This window comes from Carlito syrichta, unplaced genomic scaffold, assembly GCF_000164805.1.
Source record: "Carlito syrichta isolate Samal-C Ts95f unplaced genomic scaffold, Tarsius_syrichta-2.0.1 Scaffold302948, whole genome shotgun sequence".
Classification (NCBI taxonomy): Eukaryota; Metazoa; Chordata; class Mammalia; order Primates; family Tarsiidae; genus Carlito; species Carlito syrichta.
The window spans coordinates 24,605-44,920 of record NW_007247044.1 but is presented as its reverse complement, the minus strand read 5'-3'; the positions used below and the strand labels follow the sequence as shown (position 1 = coordinate 44,920).

At 38.3% G+C, this 20,316-nt stretch overlaps 1 pseudogene; it reads left to right on the top strand.

The window, feature by feature from the left end:
• Positions 1 to 1,775: 1,775 nt before the first annotated feature.
• LOC103259659 lies at positions 1,776 to 2,060 on the top strand (annotated as a pseudogene).
• Positions 2,061 to 20,316: the final 18,256 nt, after the last annotated feature.

Genomic DNA, 20,316 nt, shown 5'->3' with positions numbered 1-20,316 from the left:
TATTTTATATTTTATTTTGAGAAAGCAGGATTTATTAACAAGAGAGAAAAACTCCCACAGTGAGAGGGGACCAAAGGGCTTGCCTTAAGCTTAGTTCTTTAACAAAATATAATTATTGATATGATTGGATTTTCCTATGTCATTTTACTCGTTTTTTGTATACCATATGTCTTTTTTGTTCCTCTGTTCCTTTTTTGCTACTTTGTTTTGTGTTAAATAGATTTTTTTCTAATATAACACTTCATTTGTTGATTTAAAATATACAAATGTATAAATATATATAAAGAGGTAATTTTCGATGGTTTCTCTGGGTATTATAGAATGTATCTTAACTTATTACAACCTAATTCAATTAACACTAACTTAATTCCATTGAAATATATAAATTTTGTTCAATATTTCATTCCCTCACTACTCTTTTGTACTATTATTTTCATATTTATTATATCTTTATTTGTTATTAATTAGTCATGTAACTCCATAATTATTATTTATTTTATGCAATAGTATCTTTTTTTTGAGTTGGAGTCTCACTCTGTCACCCAGACTGGAGTTCAGTGACTGCTCCCGGCCACCGCAGCCTCGACCTCCTGGACTCCAGCGATCCTTCCACCTCAGCCTTCCAAGTAGCTGGAACTACAGGCGCACGCTATAATGCTCGGCTAATTTTTTGATTTATTGTAGAGATGAGGTCTCACCAAGTTGCCCAGGTGGGTCTCGATCCTGCAGGCTCAGGCAATCCACTCACCTCAGCCTCCCAAAGGCGTGGGATTACAGGCTGAGCTACCAAGCCCGGCTTGCAATACTATCTTAAATAAGGTAAGAGAAAGAAAGTGAAAAGTGTATTTATACTGTCTTTATACTTACCTACATCATTACCTTTACCAGAGGATTTGTATGTGTGTGAATTCGACTTGCCATCTGGAATTAGTTCTTTTCAGCTTGAAGGGCATACTTTAGTATGTCTTCTAGGTCAGATGTGCTAGTGATGATTTTCTCAGTCTTTGTTTTTTGGGGGATTATTTTCTTTTCTTCCTAATTTTGAAAGATAGTTTTGCTGTACATGGGATTATAGTTGGCTACTTTTTTCTTTCTGTTCTTTGAATATGTCTCCCATTGCCTTCTGGTCTCCATTTGTTTTGGTGTTAATTCATTTGTTAATCACATTGGATTTCTCTTTTATGTGATGAGTTTTTTTCTTGATACTTTTAATACTTTGATTGTGAAGTATCTAGGTATGGATCTCTGTGTTTATTTCACTTGAAGATTATTGAAAGTTTTGAATATGTAGATTAATGTTTTTTTCAAATAGGGAACGTTTTCAGTCATTATGTCTTCATATATTTTTCTTCATAGTTCTCTTCTTCTGAGACTTTCCTTACTGCTATTTTGATATGTTCAATCATGACTATTGGGCCTCTAGGCTCTGTTTTTTTCCTTCATTCTTCTTATTTTTGTTGTTCACATTTGATAATCTTTTTAGATTTGCTGTTTCTTTTTCTGCCATTTCAAATATGCGGTTGAACACCATAAGTAAATTATTTATTTTGGTTATTGTGATTTGCAACTTGGTTCTTGAAAAAACTTCTGTTTCTTGGTGGCAGGATCAGGGCAGTTTGAGCAGCACAGACCCCACTGATTGCCTTCAGATGCCATGTGAGGAGAGTTGGGGGCCACAGGGGCCTGGCTCCTGGTGGAAGTGTGACCCCACATTCTTGTCCCCAAAGCCATGTACAGGACACTGACCTTTACCTTTCAACAAACACCAGAAAGAAATGAATAGCAATGAAGAACAGAGGTCAGCAGTGCTCCTGATCCTCTTTGCCCTCATCATCATCTTCATCCTCTACAGCTTCAATAGTGCCAATGAGTTCTTCCATTACAGCTCCCTGTGGGGCCACATACACCAGCCTGTCAACTTCAAGAGGTGGAGCATCACCAGTGGTTATGTTCCCGTTCTTGGCTGCTGTTCTCTGGGTGCCACCAGTGTGTATTTGTCAGCAGTTCTAGCTACCTGCCAGACCCTGAGATCCAGTGGGTTTAGTGTACAATCCACATGAAAGATGTATCCACCACTGGCTACTCAGTCAATATGGGCAACAAGACCACCTTTCTTGTGATGGCACATTCCAGTGTGTTCTGTGGGGAACTGCAGAGCCAACATCTTTTAGAATTTCATTTAGATGCTCCCATTACATAGTTCTGTTTCCCAGATTTTCTTCTCCGTGGTATTGGCCATTGCAAAGCTGATCTTGCCATGGCTGAGCTGTCTTCTATCTCTGCAGCTTTAACAATTAGGTCTTTAGTTGTGTTTGCCTTCATTGCAGGAGCTAGGAAGCTTTTTGTGAGCTTCTACTAAGGTCTAGTTGTTTTCGTACTTATCCGTTAACTGCTTGTTAGAAGCCCACAATCTCTTTTGTAGAGATGGCATATATATATATATATAACTTATCAGTAACTAGCCAACTCTTCTTATTTTTGTTGTTGTTTTCAGGCATGATTACCCCTGTATCTTACAAGTGCCCAAATCATCACAACAGCAACAGCATTCTCCTCCACTAGGACATTTTCCTGTATTTCAATACTGGGAAAATCTTTACTAACTGAGCCCTGATCTTGTGCCAGAAACTATCCCATGTTCCATCTACCAACCAGGATGATGTTCTTCTTCTCCGTGGGTAGTGAGTGAATCATTCCAAAATCTCCATCTTACTTTTGTTTCTCAGATAATTCTTGCTATTTGTGCTGTTTCAGTTCCCTGAGTAGCAGATGCTGAGGTGGGATTAGACATTTAAGAGAGTTATCAAGGAGAATGCCTATAAAGGAAAACGTGAAGGTTGCCAGAGGAAGCTGGCAGAGCTGAAAGGTTATGATGTAGGTTGACCCTTGTGAAAGAGTGAGAGAAGAAAAGAAAGTTGGAATTTCATGATTGGGAATGGTAGCTTACGCCTGTAATCCCAGCACTTTGGGATGCTAAGACAGGAAAACTGCTTGAGGCCAGAAGTTCCAGACAAGCCTGGGCAGCAAAGTAAGTCCACTATCGCTTAAAAAATTACCTGGGCATAGTGACATGCACCTGTAATTCCAGCTATTTGGAAGACTGAGGTAGAAGAATTATCTGAGACCAGTAGGTAAAGGCTGTGATTGTGCCACTACACTCTAGTCTGGGCAACAGAATGAGACCCCAACTCAAAAATAAAGTTGGGTGAAAAAAATCTCAGATTCAGTGCAGTTCTAAGAAAATTTGGCAAGTCAAATGGGGAGGGGTGTGTCGTCCTTGAACCAAAGCGGGATGTCTGAGGAGTCCTGCATTTCCCAGGAATAAACCTGTATTAGTATCCCTGCCTTGTTCAGTTATTGCTATAAAGAAAAATTTATAAATCTCAGGAACCCAGAAACTTTGCATGCAAAGTCTGAGTCACTGCAATGTACTCTTCCAAATGCATAGCTGTTACTAAACAGGCATCAGTCAAATCCTCATGGAAAGGTCAAAGACTACAGGCATCTGTGAAGGTCATCTGTGGGAGATCATTTATAATTAAATCTTTGCTGACCTCTTATAAACAAGGACATGCCAACTGTAATTTTAGGTGTACAGTCTAAGTCTAGCTCCTAAAACTACACAGTGATAATGTTGATTCTAATTTTAACTTCCCAGGTGCAGAGCAAAGACAAGATGAGATCAGTCATTTGTTCCACTTGCCCAGAGACACTTGCATGATTAACTCTTCCTTATGCCCTTTTTCTCATCAGACATTCAAGTTATCTTATGTAAAATATAGATTTTTCTGGACAGTAACTAAAGTCTTACAGGAATGTAATATTTCTCCAGAGTACCTCTCTTCCTACAGGTCTTCCCCCATTTATACATTTAATGTATAAATAAAGAAGCCTCTGCAAACCTCTTTGGGAAAACAGCCACAGATGTGCCTTTTGTTTTTCCTGGACACATTCTAAAGTGGCTTACTATTTCTCAATGACTGAGACTGAGTCTCAGTCACTCTTTTTCATTGTCACTACCTAGCAACAGTTCAAGGTAAGTGTGGCTTCAGTGCAAATATATAATAGACTTTAGAGCATGAGGTTCAGAAAAAAAGAGATTTCATGGCTACCACGAGTATACTTTATTTTCCTTTCTAAATAACTTTTCCAACTTTTCATTTTCACTTAATCTCCTTTTTCAATACTGATCTTCCTTTTTTATTTTATGACCAACATTTAGACAAAATATTATTGAGTTACTAATTGTTAAGGAGTAAAAATAGAGACAAAAAGGTTAAAAAAGTAGGAACACATAAAAGTATTAACAGTGGAATTTTGAGAGGGGAATGTGTGTCAATTGTCTAAAAAACATGTTGAAATTGAATTTCAAAGCTAGTTTCCTACTATCCTCAAAATTTATAAAGAACGTAGATACATTTTTAACCTGTAGTAGAAATAATATTTTAAAGTACTTTATAGGGTATGACAAGGTCCATCTACATCAGTAAACATCTATTTTGTCTTTGTCTCCTAGGCCTTTTGTATCTCCTTTTAAATGCTTTTCTGTGTATGCCTTGAATTGTCAAAGAGGCAACATATGTATTAATTAATGTGTCTTAAAAATGCACTTCACTATCTAAATATTCTTCTTTTAGATTTTATGAAATAGGTATCCTGAAATTTTAGAACTTTTGCAAAGCAGGATTATATATTTATATATGTTGTATTCTCATTACAGGGATGCAGAATACTTTTATCATGGCACGTCTTTAACATAGGAATTTTTCACTAGGAATGAATGTTTCCCCTAACATTATTGGATGTTGTTTGCTCAAGAACATAGTTTGGTGGGCTTGGATCATATTTCTACATCAGATTGAAGCTGTTGGCATGAGCACAAGAGATACCATCTGTGTTTGAACAGCAGGAAGAGCACCACATAAATGTATATATCTATGGGAAATGTTTTGCGTAAGAAAACAATTTGTTCCCAGAACTCCATTTTAGATGCTTGGAATTTCACTGCAAAATGAAGCAAGCAACCAAATAAGTTGCTTGCCCCTTAGTAAACTGCCCCCTTTCTGGAGATATGGCCTTGAAGATTAGTCTTTATTACCTTTAAGTGTATTAAATCTAATTTAACTTTCATGTAACCTCAGGTTTAGCAAATTAAACTGGTAGATTTTCTATGTGAGAGTAAAAACATTTCTAGTAGCTTGGTAATTTCTGTGAACACATTTTTTCATATTAGCTATGTTATTCCACTACTAATAATGGTATTTTAACATTTTGATACAGTCAATTAAGTTTAGGTATTTTCTGAAATACTTTCAGACAACTAGACATATTAATATATATGAATGTAAGAGTAAATTTTTAACTAGGAACTATCATATCTTAGTCATATAACCATTTTATTGGAAAGATATAAATCATTTGTATAAATCTTGTGTGAGTGGGTGTTTGTAGGAGCAAAAGGCAGAAATGGACCTTAAAAGTCTTAGTCAGTTCTCTAATTTCTGTATTGATAAATAAGAAAGGGGTCACTCTAGCCAGGTACAGTGACTTATGCCTGTAATCCCAGCAATTTGGGAGACCAAGGCGAGAAGATTGCCTGAGCCCAGGGGTTCAAGACCAACTGAGGCAACTTGGCAAGACCTTGTCTCTACAATATTAAAAAAAAATAACCAAGCATGGTGGTGCGCCCCTGTATTTCCAGCTGCCTGGAAGGCTGATGTGAAAGGATCACCTGAGTCCAACAGGTGGAGGCTGTGATAGTACCACTGCACTCTAGCCTGGGTGACAGAGTGAGACTCCAACTCAAAAAAAAAAACAAAGAAAGAAAGAAATAGAAAAAAAGAAAGGAATGGCTTTGATACTCCCAAAGGGTGTATCATTCAACAGCTATTTCTTTTTGATGTGAAAATGCATAATAAAAAATTTTACTTTTTTTTCCTAACACAGTAACTTCCTTAATTCTATTTGAATTGTGTAATGAAGAATAATTTTTGATTTACCTTATTTATGTTCCAAGAACCAGGTATGAGAGAAGAGAGGACACGCCAGAAGCATACTGGTTTGTGGGAAGAATTTGGCCTATTTTAAACATGTTAAGGATATTCACAAATTCGATAAGCCAAATATGAAAACCATGAGCTATTACGCTAACTCAGCTACTTAACTGAAACCTGAGTGATCAGGGAAATATTCTTTCTATTTAAATTTTAGGGAATTAATTTAGAGACTTTATGCTTGCGTTTATATTTGTATATATTAATGAAATTCATAAAAACTACACATTGGAATAAATTGTATCAATGCAGATTTAGTTAACCTAAATATCTAAATAACTAAACTATTAATAGATGACCTAGAAACAAACATGGTTAGTTTTTCTCGGTTATCAAGATCCCTTTGATTTTTGTTTCTCTTCTCATTTTGCCTATGTTGGATTATTTCAAAATGATCCTAAAATGACTACATGAAAAAATAAATACACATGAATTGCAATATACTTCTTTTTTTCTACTTAGTTTTAGTAATGAATAAGTTTGTACTTCTTCAAAATCTTCATGACATTTGAATCTGGAGTATGGAGTCATATGTGGATCCTGTACAGATTCTACCTCTTCCTGCTAATAATGTGATGATACTTCTTGATATCCTTATAAGAAATTACACTTGGCCACAAACTTGATATATGCAAGCAGTGTAATCTGTATGTCAAAAATACTGATATTGTCACAGGATGGACTGAAAAGAATAAGATTCTAGAGGGAAGAAAAGAGGGAGTTGTCCTTCTTTGCTTACACTAACACTTTAGCTGAAATTGTGTGTTTGTAAGACTTTAACTGGAATAGTATATTCAGTTCATGGTGCTGCATTTCAGATGGGATGTTGGGAGGATGGCCTGCATCTCATACAATGACTTTCAAAACTTTTTCAAACAAATACATTTTACATCACAACCCAGTAGTTGTATTTGTGTGTGTGTGTGTGTGTGTGTGTGTGTGTGTGTGTGTGTGTGCATGTGTAATGGAATAGTTTCATAAAATATTCATTACATGTGATGCACTACAATATTTTCTATTCTGCTAAGTTGTATTATGTTCTGATTCATTTTTTTAAAAAAAATGATATATAACCCAATGCAGGAGCGCAGCCCTACTTTTTAAAAACACTGATCATTTAATTGCCATAATAATATGGTGATCATTATCATCATCATCATTGTCATCAATTAGATAAGAAATAAGACCCTAGTTCCAGTAAAATGGCAATGGCACAGGTGGGACTGTGAGATTCTCCGAAAGTGAGTTCCCATAAAGACTCTTACTTTCCTCCCCCCCCACTGCCAGCCGCACCGGTCTGAGGCCTGGAGATCCTTGGTCCCACACACGGCCGGCTACCGTGGCCCCTCTGCAGCTGCTCTTCCACCCCAGGTGGCCCCGGGCTGTGGCTGAGTGGAGATCCCAGCTCCCTCCCCGTCTACACCATCTCACCTGGCTCCAAGCCACCTGCTGCTACCTGTGGAGGACATCAGATACGACCTTGTGGAGATCTGGGTTCCCTTGCTGGTTACACTGATCTGCCTGGCACTCAGTCGCCACCAGCTTCCTCTCTGGCTGGATGTCCAGCCCAGTTTCAGGCTGTGGCAGCCCATGGAGGCTCTCCACTTCCACCCCTTGGAACTACAGGCTCCATTCCCTCCTGGGGTGCCCCTCCAGGCCCAAGGCTGCTGCTGCCCATGCAGGTCCCTAGCGCCTGTGCCTCTGGGCTCTGTGCCATTGCCCAGGCTGAAGCACCGGCCATGACTTTGGGTGCTTCAGCCTGGGCGGTGGCACAGAGCCCAGAGGCACAGGTGCTGGGGGCCCTCAGAGTTCTGAGCCCTCACCCAGTGTTCTGCGTCCCCACCCAGCCACATCTCAAGCTGCCGTCACCCAGGGAGGCTCTAGGTGCCCATCCCTCAGAGATACCAGCTCCATTCCTGGATGAAGCACTCTGTGGAGGACCCAAAGCCGCTGCCACCACCCACCACCCACCACCCACCCTTTGGAGCCTGGTCCCCGCTCTGCCTGAGGTGCCCAGAAGTCTTGCACTCTAGTTCCCCCAACTTGCCCCTGACTACAGCGGACCAGAGAACAGCTGGAGCCCTGTCACCAGGCAGAGACCTGCAGTGACTCACTCACCCAGCTCTTCCTAATGTCCAACTTGGAAGAGTTAAGACCTCATGGTTGTGTAAAGGAACAGTACATCTTAAGGAGGTGCTGAATAGCCGCTCTCAGCTCTCGGCTCCAGCCTGGGGAATTCCGGGTTCCCTCCTCCACCCTAAGCCACTGGTGGCACACCAAATGCAGCGCCCAGCTATATTGCTGATTCCCAGTGCCTGACACCAGACACACATCACCATAGCCCATCAGATGGATCATCCACAGACCAGACGAGTGGAGAGAAAGAATGAGTGGAGAGAAAGGACCGACGAAAGAGAAGCCGCCCACTGCAGCCATTTTCCAGGCAGAGATTTGCATTGCCCCACCCATCTATGAGCAGCCTCTACCTTAGTTTCTAAGGTAGCCTCACCAAACAGGAGACAAAATGCTCTCCCTACACTGAATCAGACACAAACAACTCAGTCCTGTGGCAGACCTCTCAGGCAGCAAGCCAAGGGAACCAACCCTACCTATGAGTAAGTCTATCTGCCTGCAAAGGGGAGAGGCTAGAGATCAGAGCTGAAGAGACTTTAGACACTCAGGAAAGACTCCAGAGCTAGTCTGGTATCTTATTTTGATTTTTTATTTTATTGTTTTGACTGTTTGCTTTGCTCACTTTTGTTTGTTTTTGAGTTAGACTACTTGTTTGTGTTGGGGAAAAGCAAATCAAAAGGCATGAATTTATTGGACTGTTTTTGTTTGATTGCTGGTATGCTTTAGGAAATCTTGTTTGGTTTTTTGTTTTTTACTCCTTTTTGGCCTTGTGTCTCTTTTCATTCATTAGTTGGTCTGTATGTCTGTTTCCCTCTTACACTTCTCTCTCTCCAACTTCCTTCACATTGTGAAGATGTATACCCTACCTAAGGCAATCTACAAATTTAATGAAATACCCATGAAATTTCTATCAACATCTTCTCAGATCTAGAAAAAACAATACAGGCATTCATATGGAAACACAAATGGCAAAGAATAGCCAGAACAATCCTCAGCAAAACAAAAACAAAAACAAAGCAGGAGGTATCACAATACCAGACTTTAAACTTTACTATAAAGCTACAATATTCAAAACATCTTGGTATTGGTACAGGAACAGACATATAGACCAATGGAATAGAATTGAGATTCCAGAAGCAAAACCCCAATTTCTTATCCAACTCATCTTCGACAAAGCCTTCACCACCCACCACTGGGGAGAAGAGAACCTATTCAGTCAATGGTGCTGGGAAAACTGGCTGACCACATGCAGAAGATTCAAACAAAACCCCTATCTATCCCCATACACAAAAATTAACTCTAAATTGATCAGAGACCTAAATGTAAAACCTCAAACCATAAGAACTTTAGAAAATGCAGGACACACCCTTATGGAAGTTGGAATCGGCATCTAATTCCTGAGCAAAACCCAAAACGCATGGGTCTTAAGAGATAAGATAGACAAGTGGGACCTCATTAAACTGACAAGCTTCTGCAAAGCCAAAGAAACCATCAAGAGAGCAGGGAGACAGCCTACAGTCTGGGAAAAAGTATTTGCCAACTCCATGTCTGACAAAGGCCTGACATCTAGGATCTACAAGGAATTCAAATGTGCTGAAAAGAAAAAAACAAACAACCCCATTACAAAGTGGGCAAAAGATATGAACAGACACTTCTCAAAAGAAGACTTATGAGCAGCCAACAGACACATGAAGAAATGTTCAACCTCACTAGACATTAAGGAGATTCAAATTAAAACTACACTGAGATACCACCTAACTCCAGTCAGAATGACCATTATCAATAACTTAAAAAATAACAGATGCTGGAGAGGATGTGGTGAAGAGGAAACACTTCTACACTGTTGATGAGAGTGTAAACTAGTGTAGCCTCTGTGGAAATCAGTGTCGTGATTCCTAAAAGCTCTAAAAATCGACCTTCCATATGACCCCGCAATCTCACTACTGGGAATATACCCTGAAGAACTCAAATCACTCTATAAAAAAGATACCTACACACATATGTTTATCGCAGCATTGTTCACAATAGCAAGTTCATGGAACCAACCATGCTGTCCATCAAAAGAGGACTGGATTCTAAAAAATGTGGTACATATACACAATGGAATATTACACAGTCATAAAAAAGAACAAAATCATGAATTTCACAGCAACTTGGATGAAAATGGAGTTTATAATACAGAGAGATCTCTCACAGAAACAAAGATCTGAGTATCACATGTTCTCACTCATAAGTGGACCTTTAGCAACTATCGTAATACTGTAAGAAAAGGATTGACAGTGGTGAGAAACTATGGGTGGGTGGCAGGGATTAACGGTAGTCAATATCTGTCTGGGGATGGGGAAGCACATCTCAACAACAAGGGTACCCGAACAATGCATATTTGTATACCTGACCCTTAACTGTACCCCACAATTTTAAAATAAAAAAGTGTTAAAAAAGAATAACACATTATTTAGAAAAGTTAGCTTACAAAGGTTAAATTTGTAATACAAATGAAATAAAGCAAGTGAGTTATTTAAAAAAAAGAAGTAAGACCTTAGTCAATGTGTAATTGCTTACCTACTGGATAGTTTATGATGTTTAGTATACAAATCTTAGAAATGTGTTGTTAGGTGATTTCATCAGTGTGCAAACATCAGGGAGTGTGCTTACACAAATCTAGATGGTACAACCTACCACCCACCTAGGCTATATGGTACAGCCTATTGCTCCTAGGCTACAAACCTGTAAGACAGGTTACTGTGTTAAATACTATAAGCAACATTAATGCAATGGTAAGCATTTGTGTATCTAGACATAGCTAAACATAGAAAAGGTACAGTAAAGTTATGGTATTATAATCTTTTGGGACTGCCATTGTGTATGGCAGTCTTCCATTAACCAAAACATCATTATGTGGCACATGACTGTATTTATGTATCACACGCACACACACACAATCATTCCATCTGGGGAATGTGATTCTGGCTACATAGTTATTATTATAGAGGAATAGAAAATAAAATTAGCTATACATAAAGAAATCTGAAATACCACTTTATTTATTTATTTTAAAGTAGAAAGAAGGAAAATTTATTATTCACCTTTCAAAGATTGGAAAGGAGGCTGACACTCAGAGGCAACCACAGAGGTTAGATTAGAGAATATAGTTTATTTAGAAGGTAAATTAGAGAGAGAGAAAGAGGAGATTCACCTACCCAAGTTAGGGGAGGGGTCCAAAGCCAGGAAGCATGGTGCCAGCCATAACTCAAGGAGCACACGGCCACACCGGAGTCTAGCAAGGCAATGACCAGAAATATCACTTTAAATAAATATAATTTATCTGAGACTAGATTGCACAGTCTTGTGTAAATGCATACAAGCTAAATTTCCACCAAACACCTGGATTTCTTATTTCATCTGCCTCATGTCTGTAGTCAAAGCATCTCTCTTCTGCATTGTAGAGAATCAGGATTTCTGACTCCTAGAACCTGAATTCAAATGACACTTGCAATCTACCAAGTTAAAAGAAGAACAGCCATACTTTGTAATGAAAGGTGCATTTATTGTCTCAATTTGTGTGGAACTGTGATGAAAAAGAATTATAGAAAAACTGTATGTTAAATTTCACAAATCCTTATTCCCAATATTCCATTTGATGTATCTTTTAGATATGCCATGTTATACACTGTCATCTTTCTGGGTTTTGCTTTCTGTGACAACACTCCCATTTTTCATTATACCTGAGATAAACCAATAAAAAGTTATAATTGGTATGAATTGAACAAAAGGGTAAGAAGTGATATAACTATGTTACCTATTCTTTCCTTGAATCTGACAACTTGGGTTGACTGTCTCAAGTCCCACCCTTTGTCTTTCCTCTCTTTTTTGTCCCTTCACTGGTAGAAGATGAAGTAGCTCAGGCTACTATAGCTGAAGAAGCTATCAATAGAAAGGGAGATTGTCATGATAAAAATAACATGGTCTATAAAAAACAACAATAGCAAATGTTTAATTTTAGTATCTGAGTGATGTGCTCAACGTACAATTCTTTAAATTTTTGTATATTTAAAATGTTTTGCAAAAATATTAGAAAAAAAAACCCTGGTTTAAGTAAGATTAGGCCTGAGAATTGATCATGAAATGGCAGCATGGAGGTAACTGGAGATGTTGGCAAGGGAAGTTTTGGTGGAGTGGTAAGGATACAAACCTTGTTGGAATGTAGCCAAGAGAAAAAGAATGAAAGCAACTGGAGACAGCAAGTTTTAGCAGCTCTTTTGAGCTGATTTACTCTAAAGGGGCAGGAAGTTTACTGTGAATGGGGCAGTAGCTGAAGATGGCTGAAGGAAAAAGATGAAAAAAATTATGGTATGCTGATATGTTAATGGGAATGATCCAGTAGAGCAGTGAGAACATAATGATACCAAAAATAAAAATAATTCTAGAAGGGATGCCCTTGAGTTGGTGTTGGTGGACAGAATTTTGTGCATGTGTGGATATTTAGCCTGAACATGTATAGTTCATCTATAAAAACAGGAGGCAAGCAGAGAATACATAGAGATGCAAGTCAAAGAAGGATAGATTAGTAGGACTTTGTGGAAATTCCCTTTTGACTACTTGTATTTTCTCGGTGAAAGAGGAAACAAATCCACCAACTGAGGGTGAGGTTGTGGTATTTCAAAAAGAGAGAAAACTGTATGAGATAGTCATCTAGGAAAATGGGAGAGTACATGGATTGGGAAAACAGAATATTATACATTTTTAGGAAGAATATCCTGAAAGTTGAATTGCTGGGTCAAAAACATTATGCACATTCCTTTATTTTGAGAGCTATTGATACTTTACTTCTATAAAATTGTACCCATTCATGCTCCTACAAATAACATATGCACATATGTTTCCCCACTACTTTTACAGCAGTGTATGTTATCAAACATTTTGACCTTTTTAAATATAATAGCTGAGAACCAGTATTTTGGTATGCTCTTCTGTATATCTCTTATTATGCAGGAGGTAAACATCTTCATATGAGTAAGTGTCAAAAGTTACTGGTGAAAATTGGATTTTTCCAGGGAACAACTGTTCAACTGATGAGGCAAATAATGAAGACTTTTTGTCTTCATTACTAAACTTACACAAGCACCCAGAGCCCAGGATCTCAGAAAGTGGGGAGGGGAGGTGAGGTGGGTAGAAAGTGCTTAGAAGATGTCTAAGAAGAGTTTCTAAATTGTGTTCAGACTTTCAAGAAACAAATTGTTGTTAGAATAAGGACTATAACTCAGAACTTCTGATACCCTGGCCAGGACTCAAGCTCTGTGCTTAGTGCTTGGAGAAGACAAAGATTTTGGAACAGGCAAGTGATGAAACATTTATACTTGAACTTTAGAAAGATAAATAAGCCCATGCTTTTGTGATGAACAAGGATGGATAAGAAGTAGAGGCTTGTTCATAGCAGACGTTTAGTGAACATATGAAAGAGAAATTTAAAGGGTCTTGTCCAGGAACGAAGAGAGCTGCCAGACCCAATTGAGGCCTTCTGGCTCAGAGAACTCTCTGAATCAAATGGCCTTATAAGATTCCAGGAGAGAAATTCACAACTGAAGAAAAAAATCCAACTTGTGTACTGCACAAAAATACCTGGTGAGTAAGAGTAAACAGTTGGGCCTGGAATGCAGCCTGCATTCTGATTGCTATGTCAAAAGTTCACAGGGCTGTGTAATATCACAGAGGAATCTCATTTCTAATATTTCCTGTAAGAGGGGGTATTGTACTAGTTTGTTAACTCAGAGAGGTGTCTTTTCCCAATATATCTGCCCAAAGAAAGCACCTTTCTCTAATTTTCACGAAGGTGCCGTGTATGCTAGTGGTTGCCACACTGGTGCCTACTAGATTCACATAGCACAGTGCCCATGGCAGTGCCTGTGAGTCTCCTCCCACCATCCCAGGTCTTCAACTTTCTGTGATGTTCCAGGAATTGTATGGAATGGCTAAAGCTAGCGATCCCCTTCAGAAGGCTGTTGAGGGAGATCAGAGGGTGGAGACAGGTTAGAGATAGATTTAGGGAGCTAAGGAAATAACTTGGTATTCAGCAAGGATCCTAAAATGTAGTTTTCAATTAGCTAAAGTGTTAGTGAATTTAATGTAATATATTCCAATGTTCAGTAGAATTATTTTGCTTTATTTGAAAAATTAGGAGGAACTATTCACATTGAATGTTTGTCATCAGTAATATGAAACATTGAGAATTGATTCCGTTTGGTTTCTGTTCTGCTCTTGTTATAGTATACTTTGGGAAGCCTCTTCCTGGGTTGAGGTCCTAGAAAGAAGCCTGTGTTTTCATCAGAAGGTCAGAAAGCCAGTGTCAAGGAGAGACCAAGAATAACACTAACTAAATGTTGTATTGTGTATGTTTCATTTTCTCTGTAAGAAATTGAACCATTCTTGCATACCACATATCTTCGACAAATATTTACTTCCTGACTGTCAAGTGTTGATTTCTGTCTTTTGAGATAGACAAGACAAATAGAATTCCAACTAGCATTCAAGCAAAAAAGCAGCCAGGCATGGTGGTACATGACTGTAGTCTTAACTACTTGAGAAGTCTGAGGTGGGAAGATCACTTGAGCCAAGGAGTATAAGTTCAGCCTGGGCAGCATAGTGACAACTCAATTCAAAAAAAAAAAAAAAAAAAGCAAAGGATAAATAACTTCAAAGAAAGCCATATATTTGCAAATTATTTATGTCTGGATTAATATGCTCCACCACCAAAACATGTGCAACAAATTACAATTAAAATCATACAGTCATGTTCATATAATGTGGTTGGGATTGAGGTTTGTATGTGCATGAGCCAAAAATAAATGAAAGAGAAAAAAGTGGCAATCCCTAAAGAGAACAGTCAGTTTACAGACATGAATGATTATAGTATCTAATCTGTGAGCAAATGCTCATTCAATGATTATATTTTATGTACAGTGCTGATAACAAACATATAAGCAAAGAATCATATAGCATACAAAAGAAGTCGTGACCTATGGTATATTATGAAATAACTGTAATCTCACTGAATATGAATAATATATTGATTTACCTGAGTATTTTGAAGAATAGTCATTATCTGGACGTGCTCTGTTACCATTTGGTTTGGATGGTTATTTATTGACTCTTAGGGGTGCTGCAAAATATTTGTGAGAATTGATTCTCTTGAGAACATTTAGTAGTGAAATATAATTGTCCCAGATACAAGTTTTGCTTCCCTAGTGGTTAAAGTTATTCTTTAAGCCTGTTGGGTGTTCTGTTGATTTTTACTCACCTGAGTAAACTAAGTGAAAATGAAGCTAGTATTACACTAAAAATACCAAATTAACAACATAAAAGAACACTGGATTTTTGTTCATCATTTAACTATGTTTAATATTTTGTCAAATGAACAAAAAGAAAAGTTTAACTGTAGTCCAATATCTACTTTTTCTCTATCCTTTGTACTAAGATCCTCTTTTTAGGATTCTGAAGTGGAGCCACCAATATGAAGTCAGCATACATCACCGTAATGGCATACTTCATAGAACCAAGTCAGCCAATGACTTGGGGTGACTAAGAGAATAAAGGAGCAGACCTAGAGGGTTGCATCAGGATTGTGCTGGGTCTGCAGATATAGAGATTAGTGTTACTAAGTCCCTGTTCTCAGGGAAGTTGTGGCTCAGTAATAGAAGGCAGACACTTAATTCAGGGTGACACATCACAAGAAGGAAATAGGCAGTAAAATCTAAAGAGGATAAATTCTGTGGTCAAAACGCCTGTTTTTTGGGGGGTTTTTTTGAGTTGGAATCTTACTCTGTTGCCCAGGCTGGAGAACAGTGGCATGCTCCTGGCCACCACAGCCTCGACCTGCTGGGCTCCGGTGATCCTTCCGCCTCAGTCTTCCAAGTAGCCGGAACTACAGGCCCGGGCTACCATGTCCGGCTAATTTTTGATTTATTGTAGAGATGAGGTCTCGCCAATTTGCCCGGGTGGGTCTCAAAACTGCGAGCTCAGGCAAAAACGTCTGGATTCTAATCCTGCTTCTTCACATATTAGTTGCTGATTTTAAGAATGCTGCTTGTTTTCCTCAATTTTCTCATCTGTAAAATGGTGGTAATAAGTAGTACTTCTCTCTCATGTGTTCATAGAGCCGTTGCTGGCACTGGGCAAATGTCAGCTATTATATATAATTGCATACATTGGATAGTATATATATCAAATATCAAAATTATATATATGCTTAAAAGTAATATCATATTATATATGGTAATATCTATATTCATAGTAAATCAACAACTTTGTACAACTCTAACCTCTGGGATAATATTCACACACCTATACTCAAGTAGTTTCCCTTCACTTTCCTCTAGGAGGCAAATTGAATAATGCCAAAATGGGAGACTTGAGGAAATAATTAGGCTTGCAATAAAGTAATTAATGCAATATTGGTAATATGTTAAACATCTCATTTCAGATAATTGAATGCTAGGAATTCTTTAATTTAATAGTTTTCAAACTTGCTTCTACACACCCTAATCCCTAAAGGAGCGTAAAATATACAGAGTCTCGGGTACCAATGTCCAAGATATACTGATTCTGTATCTTTGGGTTATAGAACAGGGTACTGTTTTTCTATCTGCATTAAAAAAATTATCCTGGTTGTTTTGAAGCACAGTCAGTTTTAGAAACTGCTGACATAGTCTGGACCCCTTGAATGACTGATAAGAAAATTCCTAGAATAATTATTCAACTAGTCAGTGTAGTTTATCCATTGTCTTTCAAAATGTTTCTTTTACTTCTGAGAAAGGATCACCTTTAAGGTTAATTTTCTGTCATGGTATTAAGCAGTTTTTTTATCCCTTTACTTCCTCCGGTTGGGCTACAACCTCCCACAAACAGGATGGGCCCCACTCCAGAATCCGAAACAAATTTGACCTCTGAAGAGAGGAAGAGTAGTAGAAGGGCCTCTGTACTCAATATTGCTAGTCTTATTACAACCCTACTTTTGACCATAAACCCTAGCTATGTTAACTGAGAGGATTGGGGGAGGGGGGCTTTTTGTGTGTGTTTTTGTTTTGTTTTGTTTTGTTTTACTGAAGTCTGATCAGAGAATCAAAGTTCATGTGGCTGGAACTAATCACTGCTTTTTTTCTTCTTATCATTGCTGTCTTCCTGTTTCCTTACATGCCTGATCTTTCAGTCTCTGCAGTCCAGCTCTCCCCCTCTTTTTGCCACTGATATGCTTGCTTCTTTTTTAATACTCCTTGCTCTTTATATCGTATTGGAGGATAATACCGATTAATACCTGTGCCTAGCTGAATTATTATGAGAAGATAAAATAAGCATTATTGTAGAATTTTTTGGATATTTGCCCACTTCTCTCGGTTTGTTGTTGTGATTTGATGAATTATGACTGAGCCTGCTGTAGTCCAGTTGCTTCTTTGAGGCCTGGTCTATTCTGTACTCTCAGTAAGGAAGTCCCAGACAACAAGCATAAGAATACACTAGCATAACAGTAGGCAGCATGTAGAAAAGGGGAGATTGTAGATCTGGCCTAAGATTGAGGCTGGATATTGAAAAGATGCATTTTGATAAAAGAAATAAATTACTGTAGTACAAAATGGAGGATGATATCTAGCATCACATGAAAAAGGTTCTGGAAATTTGAGTTAAATACAGAACAGAAATGAGATGTTTAATATATTACCAATATTGCAGGATAATTTTTTACAGAACAGCAATTTAGCAAAGCTACTAAAAATAGTTTAAACAATTCTAGGTTAAATTGATTTTATCTAACCCTTACAGTTCAATATAGAACAAACATTAATGAGTATCATCTCTATTTTGTAGATGAAAATATTGGTGTTCCATGATGGATATTGACTTCTACAATTGCACTCAACCCCATAATATCTGCAACTACTCCCTTGGCTTTAAATGTCATTTACAGGCTGATAACTCTTAGTTCGTATGTCTCGTTCAGACCTCTCCTGTGACTCTGGAGCTAGCTTCTTATACAACATCTCCAAAAGATACTCAAATTCAACACTTCCAAAATTTCCTCCCCAAATCTGTTCCTTTTCCTGTCTCCCCAACAATTACCAGGCACCACCATCCAACTTAGTCATTTATGTACGTAAACTAACAGTCATCCTAGATTTTGTTTATTTCTTAGTTCCGTAATTATACCTTGTTGACTTTACCTCTAAATTATGTTCTGGATTTGTACCTTGTCACCATTTATTCTGCTTTCACCTGAATCAAGCTATCAATGTCTTTTGCCTGGACTACAGCAAGAGCCTTTTTATAGCTCTCTTTGTTTCCACACTTGCTAGGTTACAATGTATTGCAACAGAATAGACAAAGTAATAGCTTAAAACTTTAATTATATAATTATATTATGTTACTTCCTTGCTGAAGACCCTGCAATAGCTTTGCATTGCAATTAGGTATCCAAGTTGATTTCTGTTGTTTTTTATTATTATTATATTCTTTAAAATTTTATTTATTTTTATTATAAAGATGTGGGGTATAATTCAGGGTTAAGTGTACAAACACTGATCATACAGATACCCTTGTTGATGAGGTATGCTCCTCCTTCCCCTAGCAGTTTCTCTCAACTGCCAATCCCACCCTCTCCCCCGATAGTTTCCCACTACAGCTAATTCCTTTCTTATAGTATTATAGTTCAAGGTATGCTTATGAGTGATAACATACAGAACTCTGTTCTTTGTTTCTGTGATAGATCACCAAGTATGATCGACTTTAAATCAATCCAAGTTGCTGCAGAGTACATATATTTGTCCTTCTTGATGGCTGCATGATATTCCATTGTGTATATGTGCCACTTTTTAAAAATCCAGTCCAGATTGTATGGTCAGCATGGTTGGTTCCATGTTTTTGCTTTTGTGAACAGAGCTACAACACACATGCGTTTGCAGGTATCTTTTTTGTACAATGATTTGAATTCCTCTGGGTATATTCCCAATATTGCTGGGTCATATGGAAGATCAATTTCTAGTTTTTTCAGAAATTACCACACTGTCTTCCAAAGAGGTTGCATGAATTTGCATTCCTATCAGCAGTGTAGACGCTGTCCTTTCTCTCACATCCTGGCCAACATCGGCTGTTGTTTGTTTCATTAATGATGGCCATTCTTACTGGGGTTAGGTGATATCTCAATATGGTTTTGATTTGCATTTCTCTGATGATGAGTGAGGCTGAGTACTTTTTCATGTGTCTGTTGGCTGCCCGTATATCTTCTTTTGAGAAGTGTCTATTCATGTCTTTTGCCCACTTTTTAATGGGGCTGTTTGTTTTTTTCCCTTTGGTGCATTTGAGTTCCTTGTAGATCCTAGATGTGAGTCCTCTGTCAGATATACACTTGGCAAATATTTATCCCCATTCTGTGGGCTGCCTCCCTGCTCTCTTGATGGTTTCTTTTGCTTTGCAGAAGATTGTTAGCTTGATGACGTCCCACATGTCTATCTTATTTCTTTTTTTTCTTAAAAAAATTTTTTTTTTGAGTTGGAATCTCACTCTGTCACCCAGACTGGAGTGCAGTGGCCGCTCCTGGCCACCGCAGCCTCGACCTGCTGGGCTCCGGCGATCCTTCTGCCTCAGCCTTCCAAGTAGCCGGAATTACAGCTACCACGCCCGGCTGATTTTTTGATTTATTGTAGAGATGAGGTCTTATTGCCCAGGTGGGTCTCGAACCCGCGGGCTCAGGCAATCCACTCACCTCAGCCTCCCAAAGGCATGGGATTACAGGCTGAGCCCCGCTATCTTATTTCTTAAGGTGTGGGCATTAGGGTTCTGAATAGGAGTGGTTTAGTTCCAATTTTCATAAGGGTGTCTCTTGCATTTTCTAAGATTCTTATAGTTTGAGGTTTTATGTTTAGGTCTTTGATCCATTTAGAGTTAACTTTTGTGTATGGTGATAGGTAGGGGTCCTGTTTCAATCTTCTGCATATGATCAGCCACTTTTCCCAGCACCATTTACTGAATAGGTTCTCCTCTCCCCAGTGGTTGTTGTTTGTCAAAGATGAGTTGGTTGAGGAATTGAAACTTTGCTTCTGGAATCTCTACCCTGTTCTGTTGGTCTATGTGCCTGTCTTTGTATCAA